The sequence below is a fragment of the Pelodiscus sinensis genome, chromosome 2 (genome assembly GCF_049634645.1).
Source record: "Pelodiscus sinensis isolate JC-2024 chromosome 2, ASM4963464v1, whole genome shotgun sequence".
In the NCBI taxonomy this organism is placed as follows: Eukaryota; Metazoa; Chordata; order Testudines; family Trionychidae; genus Pelodiscus; species Pelodiscus sinensis.
The window spans coordinates 214644254-214666989 of record NC_134712.1 but is presented as its reverse complement, the minus strand read 5'-3'; the positions used below and the strand labels follow the sequence as shown (position 1 = coordinate 214666989).

Genomic DNA, 22736 nt, shown 5'->3' with positions numbered 1-22736 from the left:
ATCTGTGAACATTTTATTTAATATTCAGCTAACATATGTTGGCAGCAGGAACAGTATGTTCAGTAAATTTGTGCTTTGCTTTAAGATTGTAATGCAAGATTGATCTCACAGTCATTTGGCTATGGAAGTGGCACTTGTAAATAGAAAACATCACTGTTTTAACAAATATTTTCTGGCACCTTCACATTGCTGTTAACTAAAAACAGATAAAATGCTGGTTTAGTGTCATGCCTGCTGAAAACTAACCTATAACTAATGACTAACATTAGGGTTGATTTCACGGTTGGGGGTACAGACAGGAACTAAGAAATTTCTCTTTATTTCTCAAGTATTTTTCTGTCTCAAGGCACCAAAGTTAGATAGGGATCTCTCCCTCACCAGTTAATCTTTGCCACTGTATCCAGGCTGAGCCTCCCTAAAAAGGATAGAGTATTGAAAATGTCATTTTGAGTCATCTTTAAATCAAAATTTCCTCCTGGTATACCACCATTGTCACCACCACTGGGCTGCTTTCACAAGTAGCAAGTTCTGACTTGGGAGAAGAAGGCTTTGAGGCGAGAAGAGGGCTTTGAGGCGATAATACAACAACCTAATCCACCACCACACTCTCTTCACACAGAACGACTGCCTTCTTAATACACTTTTACCCAATTTTTTAAAATTCTCAACTTCACCTCCCATTCCCCCCCCACCTCCCTTCAGTTTTGCAAATGAAGATAATTGTAGGTGCATGTTTGTGGGATATCCATTAGAGACTGACTTTTAAATTCTGACCTTTTGTGCACCTGCTATTTGCAAGCTCAGCCTAGTGCACATAACATGGCCACTTAAGATATGACTACACAGCAGCTGGGAGGTGTGATTTCTCCATACACATTCAAGCAGGTATGCTAAAAATATCAGTATTGCTTTAGCAGCATAGGCAGAGGCTCAGGTTAGCCATCCAAGAAAAATCCTGCCCAACTCCCTGGCTAAATACTCTAATGGCTAGTCCAAGCCACAGACATACTGACTTCGTGCATGTGTCTGCCTCACTGAGAATCAGAATCTTACATCCTAGCTGGTGGGGGGGGGGGGCGGGAAATGAGTCACAGACCCTTTAAATACCCCCGCTCTCCCCGCCTCCACCTGATGCGCCAGGGGAATAATGTTCCAAGCAGCCTTCTGTCTGAGAAAAAAAACAGAAAATACCGGACATTTTACATGTCCGGTATTTTTTTTAACCAGACAGAAGCCGCAAATACCAAACTGTCCAGGCCCATACCAGACACATGGCAACCCTAGTAGACATACCCTTAGATGTCTGAGCTCTTGATTAGCACAGCCAGTCAGTTAAATGTATAACTGATGTAAATTGCAATGGGCAGTTATTTGCACATTTAGTAGTAATAACTGGACATCTAAATATCTAATTTGTGAGCACAAACACACAATGCTTAGTTGTTACTAATGTCACTGGCAAAATTAGGAGCTATCACAGGTAAGGAAAGCGTAGTGTACATAGAACATTCTAACTGTATGAACATTTCCTAGTTTCTACAAAGTAGCAAACACATGTTTTTTTAATTAAAAGATTATTGTGTGTTACTGCCCAAAACCAAAAATCGTCAGGAAACATAGTGAAAATAAATTATATCCTGTAATTAGACATTTCCCAGTCATTATTACTGCAGAATAAATGTGAGTAATCATGGCTGCAGTTCATAAAGAATAACAATTAAAGATCAGTAGCAAAATGATTACAGCTAGAACCCAGGAAGTTTAGTAAACATAAGTACACTCAAACTAGCTTCAGATGATTACACTATAGCTTGCAAATTAATCTATTCTGTCTTGAGTTTAAAATAGCCTTTTGATTAATGTGTTTCTGATCATGTAACTACATAAACCGTATATGAAGTAATCTATCCACAGAAACTTCCTCAGAGTCTCGAGATTTATAGCATTGTTCATTAAACAGGCATTTTTGTGGCTCTTCCAGCATATCATGTTCCCAATACCAAACCCTGTTTCCAAGCCCTGTGTTTCTAGAACCTACAGTACTCTTTATTCTCCACCCCCAACACTCAACTTCAGCCTTCCCTCAATCCATCCAAAATGCTGCCACCAAAATCATCTTCCTATCCCTTCAAACTACATCCATTCGCTCCTTCATTTCTTACATTGGCTTCTCCTGGCTTCCTGCAGCACATTCAAGATCTTTGTTCTCTCTTTCAAGGCCCTGCATATTAGGCCAGGTCTGACCTAGCAACTCAGTTTAAGGTATGCAACTCCAGTTACGTAGAAATGCTCCAGTCATCTTCCCTGAGTCCTTGCAAGAGCAGGAGTACTGGATGTAACTGGACTCACTAAATTGAACTCCAGAAGATCGAGTGTGGCAGCACTGATCTTTCATATAATACTATCCCCAATATGGCTACGTCTAGACTGGCATGATTTTCCGCAAATGCTTTTAACTGAAAAGTTTTTCCGTTAAAAGCATTTGCGGAAAAGAGCGTCTAGATTGGCACGGACACTTTTCCGCAAAAGCACTTTTTGCAGAAAAGTGTCCATGCAAATCTAGATGTGCTTTTGCGCAAAAAAGCCCCGATCACCATTTTCGCGATCGGGGCTTTTTTGCACAAAACAAATCTGAGCTGTCTACACTGGCCCTTTGCACAAAAGCTTTGCGCAAAAGGGACTTTTGTCCGAACGGGAGCAGCATAGTATTTCCGCAAGAAGCACTAATTTCAGACAGTAGGGAGTGAGTGTTCTTGCGAAAATTCAAGCGGCCAGTGTAGACAGCTGGCAAGTTTTTCCACAAAAGCAACTGCTTTTGCGGAAAAACTTGCCAGTCTAGACACAACCTATAGGTGTACATATCTTTAAGCATTAGAATAGCAGTGTTATAGCTCAAGTTGGTCTGTACCTTTTGTTATAATCCTGTATGCCTATGTACAATTATCATGTGATAAATGGCTGAAACAGCGGAGAACTAGATGGAATTAGTTTTTAAATAAATGGACCGCTTGATTCTCCCCTTCCTTAACCTAGTGGAAATGGGGCATGTCTCCACTGAAACCATGGGTGGTACACTGATATAAAACAAGTGGTAGTACATGGGGATTCATGCCCATAAACCTGGACCTGCCCAAGCTGCGGGATGTGCATCCCCTCCCCCCCACTGTGCCCGCTAGAGCTGTCGTGGTCGTGGAGAGGTGCTTCTCCCCTGACCCCACGCTAATGCCATGAGAGCGGGTTGGGGCTGTTCTCTCTCCTGGAGGCAGCCTGCATACTCAACTCCTCAGCCCCACCCCACAGCAACAATTTAAATGAAGAACAACAAAAATAATTGATTTAATAATTGAACAAAACCGGGTAAATCTTCAAGTAGTCTATATAATAATGGTATTTCTGTTTGTTATTAGATAATGATTCATTCCTATCACCTCTATTTACGACCCATTATCTGCATCATTCTTTGATGCCTTTGTTTCTTAAACAGAAGAAGAAAGTCATCCTGAACCCACATTCTTACATACCTAAAAAATCTGAGTCAGGTTTGTAAAACATGTCAGACCTTTTATAGTCGCAGTACCCCCGGTGATCCAAGGTTGGGGGTCTTAAAAGCAAAACGGTAGAGAGGAAATAGACACCAACCTGCCACAGACACATATACAGTGAGGAATATATTTTTATTTGAGCGAGAGACAGCTGAGAAACAGTTATTTGATCCCTGCTGCTTGAAGGACAGTAGAGAAAGAAAGGTATTTTTGTGATCACTCTTCAGTGATCCCTGTGAGGCTTGGTTCCAACAGTCACAACAAAACCCAAGATTGTTATAATAACATTGCAGTCGGCCAGAGTTATGTTGCAAGTATTATGCACAGTTGTACCTAGCATGCACGCTCTATTTGATTGCTTACAGATCAATGACTCTCAGTTTGTTAAAAACGCTTTATCTAACTGAAAAAAATGCACAGAATAAATAGGACACGTTTAATAGCTATTGATTACAGTCTGGCATCCTTACTCATGTTCAATAGTACCTTGCTTTGCAAGCATTATTTATTATTACCATCAACAACATTGTTGAATTATAATGAGAAACAGTATTCTCCCTAGTAATTGAGCATTCATTCTGTAGTACATACCTTGCTTTGTGCACAGAAAACAGTGAACAGCTTTTAGAAGAGCATACAGGTACACCAAAGCATGTGCAGAAATTTCTCTGATTAAACTGTATGGGTGCATCTAGACTGGCAAGATTTTGCGCAAAAGCAGCTGCTTTTGTGCAAAAACTTGCCAGCGGTCTACACTGGCCGCTTGAATTTGCGCAAGAGCGCTGATTTTGTAATGTACAAAATCAGTGCTTCTTGCGCAAATGCTTTCACGTTCCTGCTTGGGAAAAAGCCCTCTTGAACAAGAATAGTTGCGCAAGAGGGCCAGTGTAGACAGGGAAGAACTGTTTTGCGCAAAAAAGCTCCGATGGCTAAATTGGCGATCGAGGCTTTCTTGCAGAAAATCGCGTCTAGACTGGCCACAGATGCTTTTGCGCCAAAGCACTTTTTGCTCAAAAGCATCCGTGTCAATCTAGACGCGCTTTTGCGGAAATACTTTTAACGGAAAAACTTTTCTGTTAAAAGTATTTCCGCAAAATCATGCCAGTCTAGATGCAGCCTATGTGTATAGATGAGATTACATGTTTTTGTGCATGTTCTTATGAAATTTTACTGCCATATATGGAATGCATATTGGTGTGGCTTCCTCAGCAATTATTTTGGATGACCTATATAATTTGTGGTTTTGACAGTTGTGAATAATAGTCATTCCAAATTAATGATCCTAAAACTTTAATCTCTTATTACACTATCATATATTCTATATATTATAAATATTTTAATAAAAACTATTTTAGAAATGTTTTAGAGATTTTTACAAGCAAATGTTGTGACTTTTTCTTGTATTTTTCCACCTTATGGTCAGGTGATGTGAATCTAATTGTGTCAGGAAGAGAGGGGGAAAAAACCCTAATAAAGGTGAAATACCTCTAACATGCTTTTCAGCACTTAAAAATGTCAGTTTTATCATTCAATCTCATGCATTCTGTGACTAGATGTAAGTATTGGCACTATTTTGAAGTGAGGAATCTTTTCTTACCACATGCATGAAAAGGTCCCTGTTTCTAGTCCTTCAGGAATGTGATATATCTGGTTTTAAAGCCATGGTGTTTTTACACATAAAAATGCTATTTGTCCTTCAGGACTAGATTTTTTTTTTTTTTTTTTAAAGGAGTCATCTCCCACTTTTACAGCCTGCAGGGAAACTGTCACTACATGACCTCCTTGCAGCCTTAATTTTCTTACTGACCCTTTGTTTCTGTCAAAACAGATGATAGAAAATGGGGAGAGAATGGCACTATAGAGGACTGAAAGCAGGAGGAAAATTGAATAGTGGATTTTTTAGTTATGTTTAAGGCCTGTCCTGGAAAGTTCCTGTTGTTTATTTGTATGTTCTTTTGAAAGTTGTTAATAAAAGTACATTCACGTACTTTTTGTCTTCATTAAACTTCTATACCTGGATTATGAGGCAAATCCAAATCACTGTCATGATAAATAGAGAGGGGATAGTTTATTATATAGATATAATGAAAACAGACTTTACCAGGAGTATTTAAAGCTACTTTTTCTAAATTTAATTATATTCATGGCTATTGTATAATATTATTACTGGATCACTGTACCGATATTTTTTTGCATGAATAAATTACCATAAATGGTGCACAGAAAAGTCATTTAGCAGCTTGTGATTACTCTTGTTAGAAGGTATGTGTCTGTGGGTATGGCTAGATTGTGAGGGGTTTTCGGGATACCAGAGGTATCCCGAAAAAACTCGTCCGCATCCAGGGAACGCGTTTGCTTTTCTGGTTTTTTTGTGAAAGTGCTCTTTCGGAAACCCCTGTATTCCTTGTTCCACGAGGAAGAAGGGGGCTTTCAAAACAGGGGTTTTTCCAAAATTTGGCCCAATCTAGATGGGCCAAATTTTGGAAAAGCCTTTTCCAACAAATTTCTAGATAAATGGAAATCATCTGAAGGTTATAGTGGATCACAAATTTACCATGAGCCAGCAATGTGATGCCATTGTGGGGAAAAAAAGTGAATATCTTTCTGGGGTATATTAGCAAGTATTGTGTGTAAGATATAGGAGGTAATTGTATCATTTTGTTCAGCACTGGTGAGGTCTCTCCTGGAATATAGCATCTAGTTTTGGGAAAGATGTGGACAAACTAGAGAGAGTTCAGAGAAGAGCAACAGAAATTATGAAAACTTGGGAAAATCTGAACTAAATCTTGGGCATATCCAGTTTTCAGAGAAGATTCAGGGGGACTCTAGTAAAACTTCAAATAAATTAAATGGTGTTATAAAATGGATGGTGATCAGTTGATCCCCAAATATAGTGTTGGTAGGACAAGATTTAGGTTAGATATTTGGGAAACCTTTCTGAGTATGAAGATAATTAAATACTGGAATAGACCTCCAATGAAAGTTGTGAAATCCTCATCCCTAGAGGTTTTTTAAGAACAGATTAAACAAATTTTGTTAGGGATGGTCTAGCTATACTTGGTCTTGCCTCAGTGCATTGGGCTAGACCAGTGTTTCTTAAACTTTTTAAGACTGAGGAACACCAACCAATATTTTTTTTGTAATGAGGAACACCAAGAATTTTTTGTTGAGCAAAAAAAAAGGGGGGGGGAGTTATTGACCAAAAAAAAGGGGCATCGGGGGAAAGTTATTGAGGGGGGGGAAATAAGGTCCCCTTTAAGGGTGGCCATTTTGAACTCTGTTGTTCAACACAGTTTAAGAAACACTGGGCTAGACTCTCAATATCCCTTTCAGCCCTGTATTATTGAGGTTAGTCAATGATGGAAGGAAGAATGGAACTTAGGACTTAGTGTACCACTGGGCCTGTGTGTATTTCTATAGTTCAGCCTTGCAAAAATCCGGCTTTCCCAGAGTGAGAAGATCCTGAAGAAAGCTTCCTAAAGTTTTAATCGATGGTGGGGAGGAGAGAAAACAACCCTTCACCTCCCTTTTTCTGGCTCTTATGACAGAAGAAAACCCTCTATCCATGAACCACTGGCAGCTGCTTGTCAGTGATGGAGGGATGACCATGCTGGAACATTGGAGGATGAATGGGAGTGAATTGGGATGTGCGTTCAAGCTGTGGAGCTTGATGCAGTGGCACACGATCGTTATCTGCTGAGCAACACATGTGGAGGGCATGTGTATGACAAAGGGTGTCTCACATGTAACCTGTGTGTGTGCAAGAGATAAGAATTGGGGTGTGAAAGAGAACATCTAAAGGGTGTGATTGCATCTAGCCATTCAAATGTGAAAGTGTTTATAAATCAGGAGCTTGTGGGTGGGAGTGAATGTAGGTGGCGCTGTAGGGATTGGTAGCATGTGCAGATGTTTTTGGTAAGGCTTGCCCTAGTAGATTATTTTTCACTGGGGCTGGTAATTTTTCTTGAGGAATTTGCAAAGTTCCTGTTGATCACGTGGTCTGGAGCTGCTTCAGCTTTGCGTTATTTTTTCCAGCTATCCAGACTGGAATAAATGTTGCTATCAGAAAATACTGAAATTTCATAAAGCTACTCAAATATCACCACTTTTATCTTAAAAATAGACACATTTAGTGAGCCAAAACCCATTCCCAATGCCTAACCTTTTGCCTAACACTACTCCTGTCCATGGTAAACAAAGGTGTGAGTTTGTTTCCATGTTGCCCATTAGGGAGAAAGCAAAAACATTGTCACAGTCATTCCAGAATTAGCCCAAGGAAAATCCTTTGCTGTGCTGTCCATTTAATTCCTTCATATCAAATACCCAATCTATTTTGTCTTGCCAAGGGACATGTTTTTGCTCAGTCAGCTTTACATTAGATGCCCAGATACTGTTGTGATGAGGGATACATTCATTTAGATGAGGGCTTGATTCCAAAGAGCGCTGAGGCAAGAAAAACCTTGCGATCCCATCCCTAGGAGAGAGAAGGCTTGTACAAAGTTTTATCTAAGTAGGATTTACTCTCTTCAGATAATGAACACCCTGAGCAGCTCCATATCCTAGGACATTCATGGCCAGCAGTCACAAAGGCAGTTTTAAGGTGAGACAGATCCATAAAATGATCCAGCCATTGATTTCATACACTTGCGGATGGTATAGAAGATACTAAATTGCATTATGGGAAATCATTGAAATACATATATTAGAACTAATTTGTCTAAATGTATGTCCACAGAATTCAGTAAAAGGTAAACATCTGGTTCCTATCCTTAATATTTATCTTCTGCAATCTAATTGAAAGCAATTGCTTGTACAACTGCTTGATATTTTCAGTGTCTGACATAAATAATATACTAAACATGATTCTTAGTCAACACATTTATGAGATGGTATACAGTCAACATGTCTTTGCAAACAGTAAATCCATCTGTTTAAAAGACAATGTGAAATTTTATGTTCAACTATGGTCTGCTACACACATGTCCGTTTTCCTGTTACTTTCTTTGAACACAGAGCACAGTGAAATGTATTGTACAGCTTACCAGTTTGATTTCACTTTGATAGACATGAAGTGACCTTATATACACACTCCAGTGTACTCTAATCTGTGGTCTCCCAGCTCCCACTCTGCAGGAATCCTGAGATGTTGATGGAACCCTGTGATTTAACAGAGCAGCTGCACTGACCCTTCACCCTTCACACTGGTTCTGACAGCTGCCTGCCATGTGTAGAGGAAACCTCACAGACTCAAATCTCTGTCATAAAGTAAAGATCTTTAGATAAACATGCAGGTCTGATCATGCTACCACTTGAAAGTTAAATATTTTAAAACTAGAACTTTCTATGTCAGCGAAAAATGGCACCTAAATATACAAGATGTACTGTAAAGCAAAAACAATGGATACACAAAGGAATGTTCCTATTTCCTTTAAAAGACAGTTATGCTAAACAATTCAAGTTTTTATAAATCTAAATAAACTTTCATATTAAATGTGATTAATCTGTCTCCCATAACTGGTTCAGCAAGTTAAACAAGGCTCATCAAGTTTTGCTAGTTTATTAAAATGTAATATAATAAAGTTAGGTAAGAAATAGCTTAAGCCTTCCAACATTTCCTACATCAAGTGGCAGATGGTGTTTGTATTCAAGCACTAGAAGTAGTAACTTTTATCTACACAGTAGATTTTTTTATTGGGCTTTTTTCTTGGAAGAGAAAAATGAAAAGTGTTTAAAATACAAGTATAAAACAAAACCGAAAGTTGCTTTAAAAATCCCTGTTATAAGCTAAAATACCAGGCTGCATTGTACTTCTGATTCATTCTGTACACATACAGTACCCAGAGTTATATCATTGCTAATGTTTTCCTGCTGAGCTATCGTCATCTTTTGTCTAGCTGTCATAGTATTAAATTGATATACTTTCCACATTTGGGTAGAGGTCATTATCCTGTTGCCTGGTTGCATTACCTCTGCTGAGCAGGTTAACTGCTTGAAGTCTTTTATCTAGATAAATGTTTCACCAGCACTTTTGCTCCATGATGACACAAACTATTCCTCAGAGGTCAAATACAGTTGAATTAGTGATGCTCTGATAACTTGGTTCCTGTATTTCAGACAGATGCATACCCAGGGGAATAATAGGAATAAAACTAATGATAAAAGGGTAACTTTTCAAGAACGGCTTCCACCAACTATTTGGTTTCTCCTTTATAAGAAAATATCATTTTCGAACATTTCAAACTGCTTTACTAAAAGAAAGGAACTTGCAAAGAGATATGACATCTACATAGTAGACTTATGCAGTAGCCACTTCTACAGATAATATGTTAGCACTATGTTTGTAATTTAGAGTTTTGTTTTAAAGATGTTAGCTAACGTTATAAATACCTTTTTAAGTGATAACTAAATTGGTTAGCAATGTGTTGAGATTTTCACCCATTTCCTGGAAGTATCTTAGTTTTTCTAAGCATGGATTATACTTAGAGATAGAAGTAACAAATGAAAAAATGACTTAAACTGCGTATTCCCGTGATACTCAGATAGTGGCTCTCGAACTGCATGTGGTTCTTAATGTGTCTCCTGCAGTTCTTTGAACGCATATCACAATGCTGTTAATTAAATAATAAATAATCTGTATGCTTTTTAGTGTGTTGTTCATCAATTAAGTTATTGCTGGGAGAATAATGTGTGTGTATTAACTAAATATTCACACTACTGGTAGTTCTGCTGCCCACATTTTTCTAGAAAAAAAACATAGCGAGTGAAGTCCGATGAAGAAATTTTGCATAGATGGAGACTTTGGTATGAAATAGGAAATGTAATTTGAAGGTTATGTGGTCTCATTCACTGCTGGCATAAGTAGACGCAACTGACACTGAGGACAATGGATTTGTTTGCATTATTGAATTTCACAGTGTGCCCCCACCAAAAAAAAAAAAAAAAAAAGAGAGAGAGAGAGAGAGGAACTGAAAAGAATTGGGAGATGGGATGATAAAGCCAGACGAAGATTTTAATTCTTCCGGTTAATTGTGGTTCAGAGTGGAGACAAATTTTGAGGTATACAGGGGCTGATCCAATTATCGCTGAAATTAATGGATATGTCCTCTAGCTCTCCGTGTACTTCATTTGGAATTGGACAGGGCCCAGCAGGAGGGATTAGGGGGTTCTTCAGAGCTATTGTGATTTGACAATGTAGCTAGGGCACAGACTGGCACTTTTATTTTCCAGTATGAGCAATTATATTAGCTTTGTCATGTCTGTGTAGCTTGCTTCTCATAGAAGAGGATCTAATGCTTTGGTACCAAACAGAAATTATGATTCAAGGCTGCCACTAGAATGAATTTTCTGTATGGTGTGTGAATTTAGAATATACTATATGCCACTGGCTGGATCAGCCTAAAGAAATATTTGTTGTATGTCTATTTAGCAGCTTCAGTTTTTCACCAGTCTCCATGCAACCTTTTTCTCTACGTTTGTCTTGATTTTTCACACTTTATATTGTTTAGCCCCTCACTGCAGATATATTGTGTTAAATGCTTTGAAATCCCAATTTACTGTCTCAAAGGATTACATAGAATTCTGATATTTTCAGTGTATTAACAGTCATTTGTCCAGACCATTTATATCTAACGAAGACATTGCCTAGATCATATTTCTCTCAAAACTCTTAACTCCTGAAAATAACTTTATGCATAGAAATCCATTGTATTTTGCTCTTATTCTTGCTTTAAATATTAACTTTCCAGGCAACGTGGGTGTATATTCTCCAAGTAAACATAATCTTTGAGGTTCAAGCTGTAAAGCTCTACTTTTTAGTTGACTTATAAGGAGATTTAATCCAACTACAGGATATATGATGCAAAGCAAAAAAAATGTAATTAAGAAAAATCCTTTTTCAGTAGGCAGAGAGCAGCTTGTTTTCATTAATTTTATGAAAAAAATGTTTTCTTTGGCAGAAAACTTAAACCAGTAAGAGAAGAGAAGATTTATGGGGCAGTCCATGGGTTTTGTATTGCAAAGTTACTAGAGCAGTTGCTGCTAGAATCCGTATAGCCAAAAGTTTATTTTATAAACTCCTGTTTTCAAATCAGGTTTTCACTCAGAAATTAGCTCCGAGATAAATACTGTGATACAAAATATTAGGCTTGGGAAACATGTATACACTAGCCAATTAGCCTGTCATAAGACTGGATTTTCAGGTCTCTCCTCCACGTCGGTCTTCTCTCCTGAACCTCTGGTCTGTTGCTCCATCTCTCTCTCTCCTCCTCCTACTGCCTCCTCTCCCTTCCCCCCACCCGTCTCTCCCAGTTCTCCTCCACCTCCTCTCTCTCTGTGTCTTTCTTTCTCTTCTCCTCCCACTCCTGCCTCTCACTCGGGGGATCGTGGAGCCCAATTGGCCATTTGGGCTCTGCGCTCCCTGTGCAGCATCGGGAGGCCGGAGCCCAAACGGTCACTTGCTCCCACATGGTGGCCTGGCTGAGAGGTGCACAAGTCAGCTGGGCACCATTGTGGGAGGTGAAGGGGGACGGGGTGGAGATGTTCACAGCCAGGGGGTGGGGCCTGGAGCCGCTATCACACTGCACGTCACCGCCGCACCCTCCTTCGCCTCCCGCCATGGTGCTCAACTGACTTCTGCGCCACTCCACCAGGCTGCCGCGGGGGAGCAAGCAGCTGTTTCGACTCCTCTGCGGCGGCCTGGCTGAGTGGCACAGAAGTCAGCCAAGCACCACGGTGGGAGGTGAAGTGGGGCGGGGTGGTGACATGCAGCATGACAGCGACTCCAGGCCCCGCCCCCTGGCCATATACATCACCGCCACCCTTCCCCTCCTGCCATGGCACTCGGCTGATTTCTGTGCCGCTCAGCTGGGCTGCCACAGAGGAGGAAGCGGCCGTTTGGGCCCCGCACTTGCCATGCAGCACGGGCTGCCTAGAGGGAACAGCCAGCATTTCAGCGTTACAGACTCACAGACATTGGGCTACTATTTTATGTATACATAATACAGAGAATTTGTATATGCATATGTGTACATATTTAACTTCTGTAATTTCCAACAAAATAGTTTAGATAATTTAGGTTATAGAAGTAAAATTGAGTGAATTAATGATGGCACATTAGCCTTCTATTTATATATGTCATATGTTTTATTGTCATTGTGCTTTATCTAGGCATATGACAAGCTATCAAGAATTCCCAGAAGAGAAAGTAAGGGGGGGGGCGGAGGCAGAGTCTTTGTAATATAATTCTGAAGGTGTGGAGCAACCCCTATAGAGTATTGTCTGCTTAAATTCTGAGTTGTGAACTGGACATGCTTAGATTCCCACACTTGTGGTTAAAATGGATATAAGTAGACCTAGGGAGAATAAGGGGATTTATTGCAAAGAGGTTTAACTTTCATCATCTTACACATCGCTTTTGAATTTGTGGGCCACAATCAGTTTTAACTTTGCTTTCTTTAATCTGTGTTTAAATGCTGTATTAACTTAGTTTACTGAATCAAATTGCATACAGTTCATAGTAGGTTTGTGGTTTGGAAGAACGGTAGTTTCTGAACACTAGTGAAACAAATACTTTAAAATAATGTCTGCTTTCCGTAATGTCAGAGAGCATGTGTATTCATGGTAAACAGAAAAGTTCATGGTTCAGTGACTAACGCCACTGAACTATCTCCCCAGGGCTGCCAAACATTTTACTTATTCCAACAAAAAACTAACTAGTACAGTACAAAGAACAGGACACTGTGCAATGCCTTTATATTTTAGAAGGCACTTGTAAATACAATTTAAAGTTCTCAAAATGGAATATATTTCATACTGTATCAGCAAAAAGTGCTTATCTTACTTTGTCAAATTAAATAATGACATAAATGCTGGAATGTTTTCTTTTTAGCCTTGTAATATAAAAATACTTGTTACTTTAATCTGAAATTTTGCAAGTTGTTAATCTATATAAGTTTTGAGCCCAGTATTCCATTTTTTTCATATTATTCATGATGATTGTGACTAAAGGGAAAAATAATTAATCAACTGTCTTTTTAGTGTTGTAAATCAAAAAACTATATTAAAAGATCACTATTAAGGTGCAAAGTCAAGTGCTCATAAATTAGGCAATGTCAGAATTAAGGTTGCATGTACAACTTTATTTTGGACCCCTTCTGCATTAAGGATGTTAAGTGTCAGGTAATTGACTGATCAAATAGTCGATTCATTTTGCATCGACTGTTCGATTAGTCGATACAGTGCCTCCACCTTTGAAGTGTAGCAATAGCCCTAATGCTGTTGCTACACTTCAAAGGCCAGAGCACTGCTTGGAGCCCGGGGTCAGCTGGAGACTCCCCTGCTGACCCTGGGCTCCGTGCGGCGCTGCCACTTTGAAACACTGCGACGGCATTTCAAAACGGCAGCACTGCAGGAGCCTGGGGTCAGCTGGTGGGGGAAGTCCCCAGCTGATCCCGGGCTCCATGCGGCACTGCCTCTTAGAAATGCTTCGAGGAGCCTGACGCTGGACTTCCCATGGCATTTCAAAGCGACAGCGCTGCACAGAGCTCGGGGTCAGCTGGGAGTCCCTAGCTGATCCCAGGCTCCACATGGCACTGCCGGTTTGAAATGCCGTGTTCAGCCTGGGGACACCCCAGCTGGTCCCGGGCTGCACGCAGCTTTTCAAAATGGCAGCACTGCATGGAGCCTGGGGTCTGGCCCTAGGCTTCAAGTGGCACTGCTGCTTTGAAGTACCCCCTCTTCGCCCCCCTCTCCCCACTGCCTCTATTTGATGGAGACAGATGGTGTGGGGAGGAGTGACTAGTTGACAAGTCCTTCACATCCTTTTTGTGCATATTGTATTAGAATAAAATATTTTAATTGCATGATCACTTGCTGTGTCTTCCACAGCACCCTGCATCATACAGTGCACAAGTTGGACAATGCTCACGGAAAGAGTAACTGTTCAACATTTATTTTTATCTTCATCATTCAATATCTGACCCCACACATTATTTACCACACACTGTCCAAACCATGCCTTAAATACAAGATTATTAATTTTCTCATGGTCCTTTTTTTGTGGTGCTCATATCTTTTATCTCAGTTCTTAACAAACATTAATTAATCTTCACAAGCTGAATTGATATTAATATTCTGTTTTCTCATGGGGAACTGAGGTGCCTAGATTAAAATAAAATTAATTTTGGATGCCTTATTTGAGAATCATGCAGTGTGATTTTGAAAAATACTTAACATCTAGCAGTACGACATGTATTCAGTGTATTCTTCGATTACAGCTGTTTAGTGTTCACCTTTTCTGCAAATCAGCCAGCAGAAGAATCACAGAATGATAGGTTATTTAGAAGGGACCACAATATTTCTTGTACTCTATTCCCCTGCTAACCTGCATGATTTATTATGTCTAAACCATCCAACACACGCAGCTATCCTGCCTCTTTCAGGAAACCTCCAGCAAAGGACTTTCCTAGGTAGTTTGTTCCATTGTCCTACAGTTCTTACAGTTAGGAAGTTTTTCTTGAGATTTAATCTAAGTCTGTTATCATGTACTTTGAACCTATTCCCTCTTGGCCTGCCCTCTATGGCAAGAGAGAACAACTTTTCTCCATCTTTATGGCAGTATTTCAGTTATCAGAAAATATGTCCCCTTTCAGTCTCCTCTTTTGCAAACTAAGCTTATCGAGTTCCTTCAGCCTTTACTCACATGGCTTGGATTTCATCCCATTGATCATCTTTGTCACTTGCATCTGAATCCTTTCCAGTTTCTCCACATCTTTTACATACATTTGTGACCAAAATTTGACACAGCACTCCAACTGAGTCAGCACCAAGTAGAAAAGTACTATCACCTCTGCTAATACAACCTAACATTGCATTTGTTATTTTTGCAACAGCATGACGTTGCTGACTCATGTTGAGGTTGTGATCCACCTATGACTTCCAGATTCTTCTTAGCAGTGTTGCTGCCAAGCCAGTTATCCCCACGTCTGTATTTGTGCATTTGGTTTTTCTTCCCTAAGTGTAGCACCTTACATCTGTGTTTGTTGAGTTTAATTTTGTTGTCTCTAACCCAGTTCTCCAGTTTATCAAGATCCCTCTGAATTTTAGCTGTATCCTCCAAAGCGTTGGTGACCTTCCCTATCTTTGTGTCATCTGTAAGTTTGATCAAAAGGTGTTGAACAACACTGGACCCAGAACAGATCCCCTTGGAATCCCAGTTGAGATCTAGTTCCAATCAAACTATCATTCCATTAATAGTTACTCTTGGTTTGTGTTCCCTCTAATTTTTCCACCTATGAGAAACAAAAACATTGCATCTGCCCCGAGGCATGTACGGATGTATGCCACCTTAAGAGAAACATGCTACTGGCTATGGGTATTATGCTAATCAGCTGGATAGTACCTGAATCTCTCTTGGGTAGATGCACAAGCAGTCAGTTTGCAGGGAACACCAGTTTATAGTTGTTTAATCAATTATGTATCCACTTAATGGTACTGACACAGTCATAATGAATTCTTCCAGAATCTGGAGAGAGGTGTGCTGTATTGGCTATAGATTTAGAATACAAGGACAGAAGAGTCTACGTTCTTCTTCTCCATCCCCACCAGTTCCCTGGCTCCTCATTCTGCCACCCTTGCCTGTAAATCCTCTTCAGAGTTAGGCTGAATCCTAAGAAGGTTAAAAGGACCAATCTCGAATGTTGGTTATTTGGCATGGAGTCCATTTTTAATCTTGCAGTGGATCTAAATGGGGTGTGTGTGTGTGTGTGCGCGCGATCTGCCTCCCACTCCCAGTAAAATTAAAAGTTGATAAAGTTTCAACTTTGTATTTCAAAATATATCTTTAGATCTGTGTTTCCTTCTCCTACATGTCTTGATCAAAGATCATATGACTCAGAACATAGCACATTCCAGATCTTCTAGTTTAACAATTATTTATCACTTATTGCATTTAGAGCTAGTTTGCACAAGACGTGAGCAAAGCACAGAACCTCACTCGTAGTATGGTGGCTTCACTGCCCGGAATTTCCTCTCCTTGCCTCTTCACTCATTAATATTTAATAACATGTCAGGAGGGGCAGAGTTGGATTAGAGTGGGTGGCACCTTAATTACTGCTGTTCTGCTGAGTTTATGCAATCTTGCTTCCCCTGATAGGTAGCTTCAGCTAGTTCAGTGTGATGACATATGAGCCCTGGAGGTAGGAATTAATTTTCATATTGCAGCAGTTTCTGCTGTGAGCAGTAGTATTTCTGTGCTGCCAAGAATGTCTAACTAGCTGCTCCTGCTCCCATTCACCTCATTGGTGCCTCACTATGCCTCTTTTCCGTGTTTCCTGCTTACTTTGTTATGGTCCCCCTCCTGCTGCCTTATCCACCTGTTGACTGCACATTTTGCCCTGAAATACTCTGCTAACCTGTAGCTCCCAACACAGAAGTACATTGAGGATCAAGAGTCAGAACATCTCAGTGAATTTCAGAAACTTCATGGGGACTCCAGAATCAGCAAAATCAAAAAAGAGAAAGCCAGCCCTCGCTTTCCCTTCTCAGGATCAGCAATTTCTCAGAAGATCGCCTATATAATTGCCTATGTTTAAAAATAAATAGCTTGTATTTTAATTGGAAGTTTAACAATCTCACTGATAGATTTTTGTAAAGGTCAAATGAGATTAGTTAAAATGTCACTGATTTTGAAATTTCCCAGGATAGAATATCAGTCTCTTCCTTGCCAGTGGCGACTGTTTTATTTCTTCATAAATAGGAGCTCTGGTGCCCTAGGTTAAAAGAAACATGCCCAATTTGACATCTTAGTCAATTTTGTGAGCTGAATGAAAGTTGTTTAAGATACTGCATTGTCCTGTGTCCCTCTGCTATTTTTAGTGGGTTTACAATAATAATTCCTATTTTAAGTCTTTTACACACACACACACTCTCTCGCTCTCTCTCGCTCTCTCTCTCTCTCTCTCTCTCTCTCTCCCTCCCCCCAAAGTCCTGACATGCACGAAGTCGGGGGCGGATGAGAATTTTGCGGGGCCCGGGGCAGCACAGTTTCGCGGGGCATCTCTCACCTGTGTTGCGCGGCGTTTCAGCACGCCACACATGCGCTCCTCCACCATGCGGCACATGGCGCTGGGGAATTTAAAGTGCGGTATCCTGCTGGCCAGTCCACCCCTGAGCGCGGGGCCCGGGGCAGCTGCCCCGCTCGCCCTGCCCTATATCCGCCGCTGCACGAAGTTACAGATCAGGAAAAAACACTTTTCTCTAATCTCTTTGAGCTACTGTAACTTTACTGTAGGAGATGTTTGTATCCGTAGTAGGTAAAAATGTTCTCACAAGCAGAATTTGTAGGCAGTTGATATCCCTTTTAAACTGTTTGTTTTACTTTTCAGTCTTTAACTTTGAAAGAGTCCTTGTCATCATTTTTCAAGGTACACTGCACATTGGAGCTTTGCTGGGAGGAGCAATGAACCAGGGCAGGATTATTTGTTGTTGTTGTTACATATTGTTCAGAACAAACACCCCCTTTACCTCTCCTGGTAAATGAGAAAAAGTAGCTTATGTTCACATTAATTCCTGTTATCACACTGTATACAAAACCACAAACCAGGTGCGAGATACCGTAGCAAGGACAGGCAGATAATACCGCATTCCTGGAGCAATGATGCTTGGCACCAGGAAATACAGCACTTGTAATGTATGAAGAAGTGAATAAAAGTAGAACCCTGTAGCGGGTTTGAGATCCTGCAACTCCTGCTGCCATAATAGCAGGAAGCAGGTAATAAGTGCTTTGTTGCAGGTGAGATTGGGTGGGAAAAAAATGAGTCTCTGGTAGTTTGCTGGAAGATACCAACCCCCCCCCCCCCAATCTCTCATCATTTTGTCATAAATAGAATTTCAGAAATGTAGAACAAGTTTTACTCTCTTTTTCAAATATTTTAATCCTTAAGTGAGGGATGGAAAGAGATTTAATGTGTACTATAACGGGAATTAAAGTAGTTTTTATATTATGCAAAGTGTGTGTGTGTGTGTGTGTGTGTGTGTGTGTGTGTGTGTGTGTGTCAGTCTCAGCTGCTTACTATAGCCATCCTGGATGCCATTCCCTCCGGGCATGGGCTACTTCAGCTTCATGCCCCAGGGGGCTGCGCTGCCAAAAAGGAGCTGCTGGGGTCAGGTCCCCTCCACCATCTGAGCCTGCCCCCCACCCCTCTCGGCCCGCCCGTCTGTCTCCTCCACCATCCGAGCCCACCCCCAGTTCCCCACTCCTTCCACCAAAATCCCGCACCCCAGACACCTATCCCCAGCCTGTTTCTCTACCCTCCCCCCAGCCAGACACCTATACCCAGAGAGAGGGCTGTTGGTGAGCATAGCAAGCAGCCCCCTAGTATTCTTTTAATAAAAATGTGCCTGTGTCTCTGTTAATACATGTATTTACTGACCATTTGGGGTTTTTCTTGGGTGGAATTATTAGCATGGGGGAATCTTGCAGGATTTGTGGGATCTAAGGTTTTTGCAGGTGGGAGCAGGATAAAAATGCAAGAAATAATAAAGGAGGGAATGAGAGTGTGTATTGCAGAATGGGGTGGGAGTGAGATTAAAAAATAATCCAGCGCAGGGTCCTAGTGGGTAGTTCCTCAAGTGACTATCAAAGCAAAGCTACATCACTACTTTTAAGTAAATCAGTCTGCAAACTGGAAAGGGAATTATATTACAGATGATACATTTCTCTTACTTTTTTTCACTAACCTATAATTTACTGTGGGATTGTTGCTCATCAGTGTCTGGTTCTGAAAAGTGTCATGGTGCCATCTATCAACAAATTAGCACTGTAGAACATATGTTCTATCACCTTGTGGGCTGAGAATTACTGTCGTGCATCTGTTAGCATCACTATTTGTTCAGCAATCGATGGTGTTGGCAGTATTTGGTTCTAAAATATGCAGAGCATTATATCGTCTATACTTTATATGTAAAGTTCCTGCAGTGGAATAGACTGGATCAGTTCCCCAGCTCCATTGGCAAATTCTTTGCCACTGCAGATTCTAGGCCTAGGGAAAAAACTCTGGTAAATTACAAAGAGGTGGCTTTACTTGTCTTTCTGTGATTAATTGGTGAGACAGCAAGCTAGTTAGTCTCTTTTTTTTCTCTCTGCAGAAACTGTTACTGTAATCCTTCAAATCCAGAATTTACTTGATTTTCTGGTGAAGTTAAAGAAGAGGCCACATATTTTAAGGGGACAATAGATATACCCACAGAAGTCTGCATTTCCAGTTGCAGGCCTATGCTCAGAGAAGCACAATCGGTGATTGAGTGCAAAAGGACATACATGCACATTTACCTGTGTTTGTAAACACACGTCTATATTTTTGCACTTGTTTTCCCTGCCTTTGAAAATCTGACTCAGGAAAGACTAATGTCTATAGAAATCACAACAAATAATCCCAATTTTATTTTTATTTTTATTCTCTCCTTTCTCCCTTGCCCCTCCCCCTTTTATTTTCATTCCTTTCAATGTCTTTTAGAGACCAGATACACTTTATAAGACATAAAACAAGTGCAAGTTAATCAAGTAGATTGAATAGCAGTTGCCATAAACAAATGGGTAATTATAAGACTACAGCACTGTTCTGTAATAATGCTAGAGCAGTTTCAGTTAGAGAAAATCCATCATAAGTGAATGTATACGCCCACCCAGATATTTTTAATTAAAATCATCCATGAGTCCTTGCTATGGCTTTGACTGCTAAGTACTTACAAATAGCCTTATTAGACATGTTTGTTTCTTTCACAGCTGTAAAAATACATATTCTGCCACATGATTGCTTTTTATTTGATTTATTTAAATAAGACTTAGGTAAAGATACAGTTTATATGGAAGGTTAAATGGTCGAAATCCTATTTAATTAACTTATACTCACTTGGGAAACAGCCAAAATAAAGGAACACAGTGAAAGTAAGCTTCAAATAATATTAAATCTTTGAAAAAGAACTAACCAGCTTTCGTGAAAGACTTTTCTGTTCTTAACCTTGTGTCATTTAAACTATTTAAATAAGCCTTGCAAAACCTTACATTTAATATATAATAGGGCTTCAAAAGAAATATATGTTTTTCTTGGCAGTTTAAAGAAAACGGACACAATGCCACTGAAAGAAAAGGTTGCCTTTGACCATTGTTTCCACTCTTATGTACCAACCATAGGCCTAGATAATGCCTGATCTGACATCTATTATTTTTGTCTTACATGAGGAACATATAGGCTGCGACTAGACTGGCAAGTTTTTCCACAAAAGCAGCTGCTTTTGCGGAAAAACTTGCCAGCTGTCTACACTGGCCACTTGAATTTCCGCAAGAACACTGACGATCTCATGTAAGATTGTCAATGTTCTTGCGGAAATGCTATGCTGCTCCCGTTCAGGCAAAAGCCCTTTTCCGGAAATGCTTTTGCGCAAAAGGGCCAGTGTAGACAGCTAAAAACCGTTTTGCGCAAAAAAGCCCCTATGGCGAAAATGGCGATCAGGGCATTCTTGCACAAAACCGCATCTAGATTGGCACAGACGCTTTTCCTTAAAAAGTGCTTTTGCGGAAAAGCGTCTGTGCCAATCTAGACGCTCTTTTCCGCAAATGCTTTTAACGGAAAAACCTTTCCATTAAAAGCATTTGTGGAAAATCATGCCAGTCTAGACGTAGCCATAGAGTGTATTACAGAACTGGACAAAAATATGGACCAAGATTGTCAGAAGTGATTAGTGAGTTTGAGTGCTTTGCTTGAATCACCTTTAGAGAAAAAAAAAGCATAGTTTTCAGTGCGGCTGCAGCACATTTTCTGAAAATAAGGCTTCTATAAAGTTTATCAAACTGGGCCCCAAAATATCTGGCCCCAGGCATGAAAAAGAGTTCCTACCTTAGACCAAGGGTTTTCAAACTCTGTGTTGTGGCTTATAAGAGCAAGCTGCTACCTGTCTGCGAGACACTTTATTTACCTGCACCTCCATGGGTATAGACGATTTCAGCTCCCATTAGTGCGGATTGGCATTCCCGGACATTGGGATCCGTGGATAGGAGTGTCCTGGTCCGCACTGCTTCCCATGGCTCCCATTCGTAAAGAACAGCGATCCACAGCCATTAGGAGCTGCAATTGCCCATACCTTGGAGGTGCTGGTAGGGGTTTGCCCCTACAAGCTGTGACCCAGGGTTTGACAACCCCTGCCTTGGACAGAACATTTACTTCTCATAGAAAATCAAACTTTCAGGTTCGTTCTTTCCTCTCCACGTGTACAAGTTGGGGGGGTCCCCAATTAAAGATGCAGTTCTGCAGTATTGTCCCCATAACACTACAGACACTGCTACAGGTGAATAGTGTCGGGTCCTCATGACATTGGACAACAGACCAGTGCCAGAAGGGATAGAACAGGCAACCAGTTGCTCTTTGTGGCATCCCACAGAATTGGTCAGAAACCCAAATGGGCATTAATACTACTTCAGGCAGCATTACTTTCCTCAGGTGTTACAACTGCACAGACATTTGGGGACTCAGCTAAGGAAAGCACAGTGAGGAGGGGAAAGTAGCATAGAGGAGACAAACTGCTATGAAGAACTGGGGCTTCCTTTTGTCATAGATTCTTAGCCTCTGCTGGGTTGAGAGAGAATATAACTGCAGCTTTAGAAAGTCAGCTTCAAATCTTCCTGATCCCTGTGTCCCTCTTCTCTGGTATTCTCTATAGGACTGGATAGTATATGTAGTGTAATGGTACTGGAAAACACATTCTAAAATGGAAAGTTTATCTGTTATTTAAAACTGCTGTTTAATCTCGTGTACCTTGTGAGGTTTCCATTTCGTTAATTTGATTTATACTTATTCATTTGCAGTGCTGCTCTAAGGAATTTATTTTAATTTGTGTGACAACTTTGGCATGATGTTCAGTCTCTGAAAAGCCAGACCAGCAAACAAAGTTGTATAACCAGATGGATCTTACAAAATAGTAGCTTACAACTGGAAGTGTTTTTTGCTATCCAGGATGCAACTGTAATAATGTCCCTTCTATTAAGCTAAAACAAAGCATTCCAGATTAATAAGAATTCCTTACTGGTTTCAAAATATTCTCTCTTTTGGAGAGAAACTCTAGAGAAAACATTTATCATGGATGAAAAATAGATTTTTGTTTGGCTTCTACTTTTCCTCGCTAATTTCTCCTTCCTCCATCCAA

General features: G+C 40.3%; 1 protein-coding gene across 3 annotated transcripts in view; it reads left to right on the top strand.

Moving 5' to 3' along the window:
* Positions 1-22736, top strand: part of CDK14 (cyclin dependent kinase 14) — a 527195-nt gene that overhangs the window by 482706 nt on the left and 21753 nt on the right. Inside the window, exon 15 of one of the 3 annotated variants that reach the window (XM_075922397.1) lies at positions 19686-20488. The exons of the other annotated variants lie outside the window; for them this stretch is intronic. The gene's annotated coding sequence lies outside the window, so the exon portion shown is untranslated. Of the gene's footprint in view, positions 1-19685; positions 20489-22736 lie in introns of those variants that run through there. 3 annotated transcript variants of the gene reach the window in all.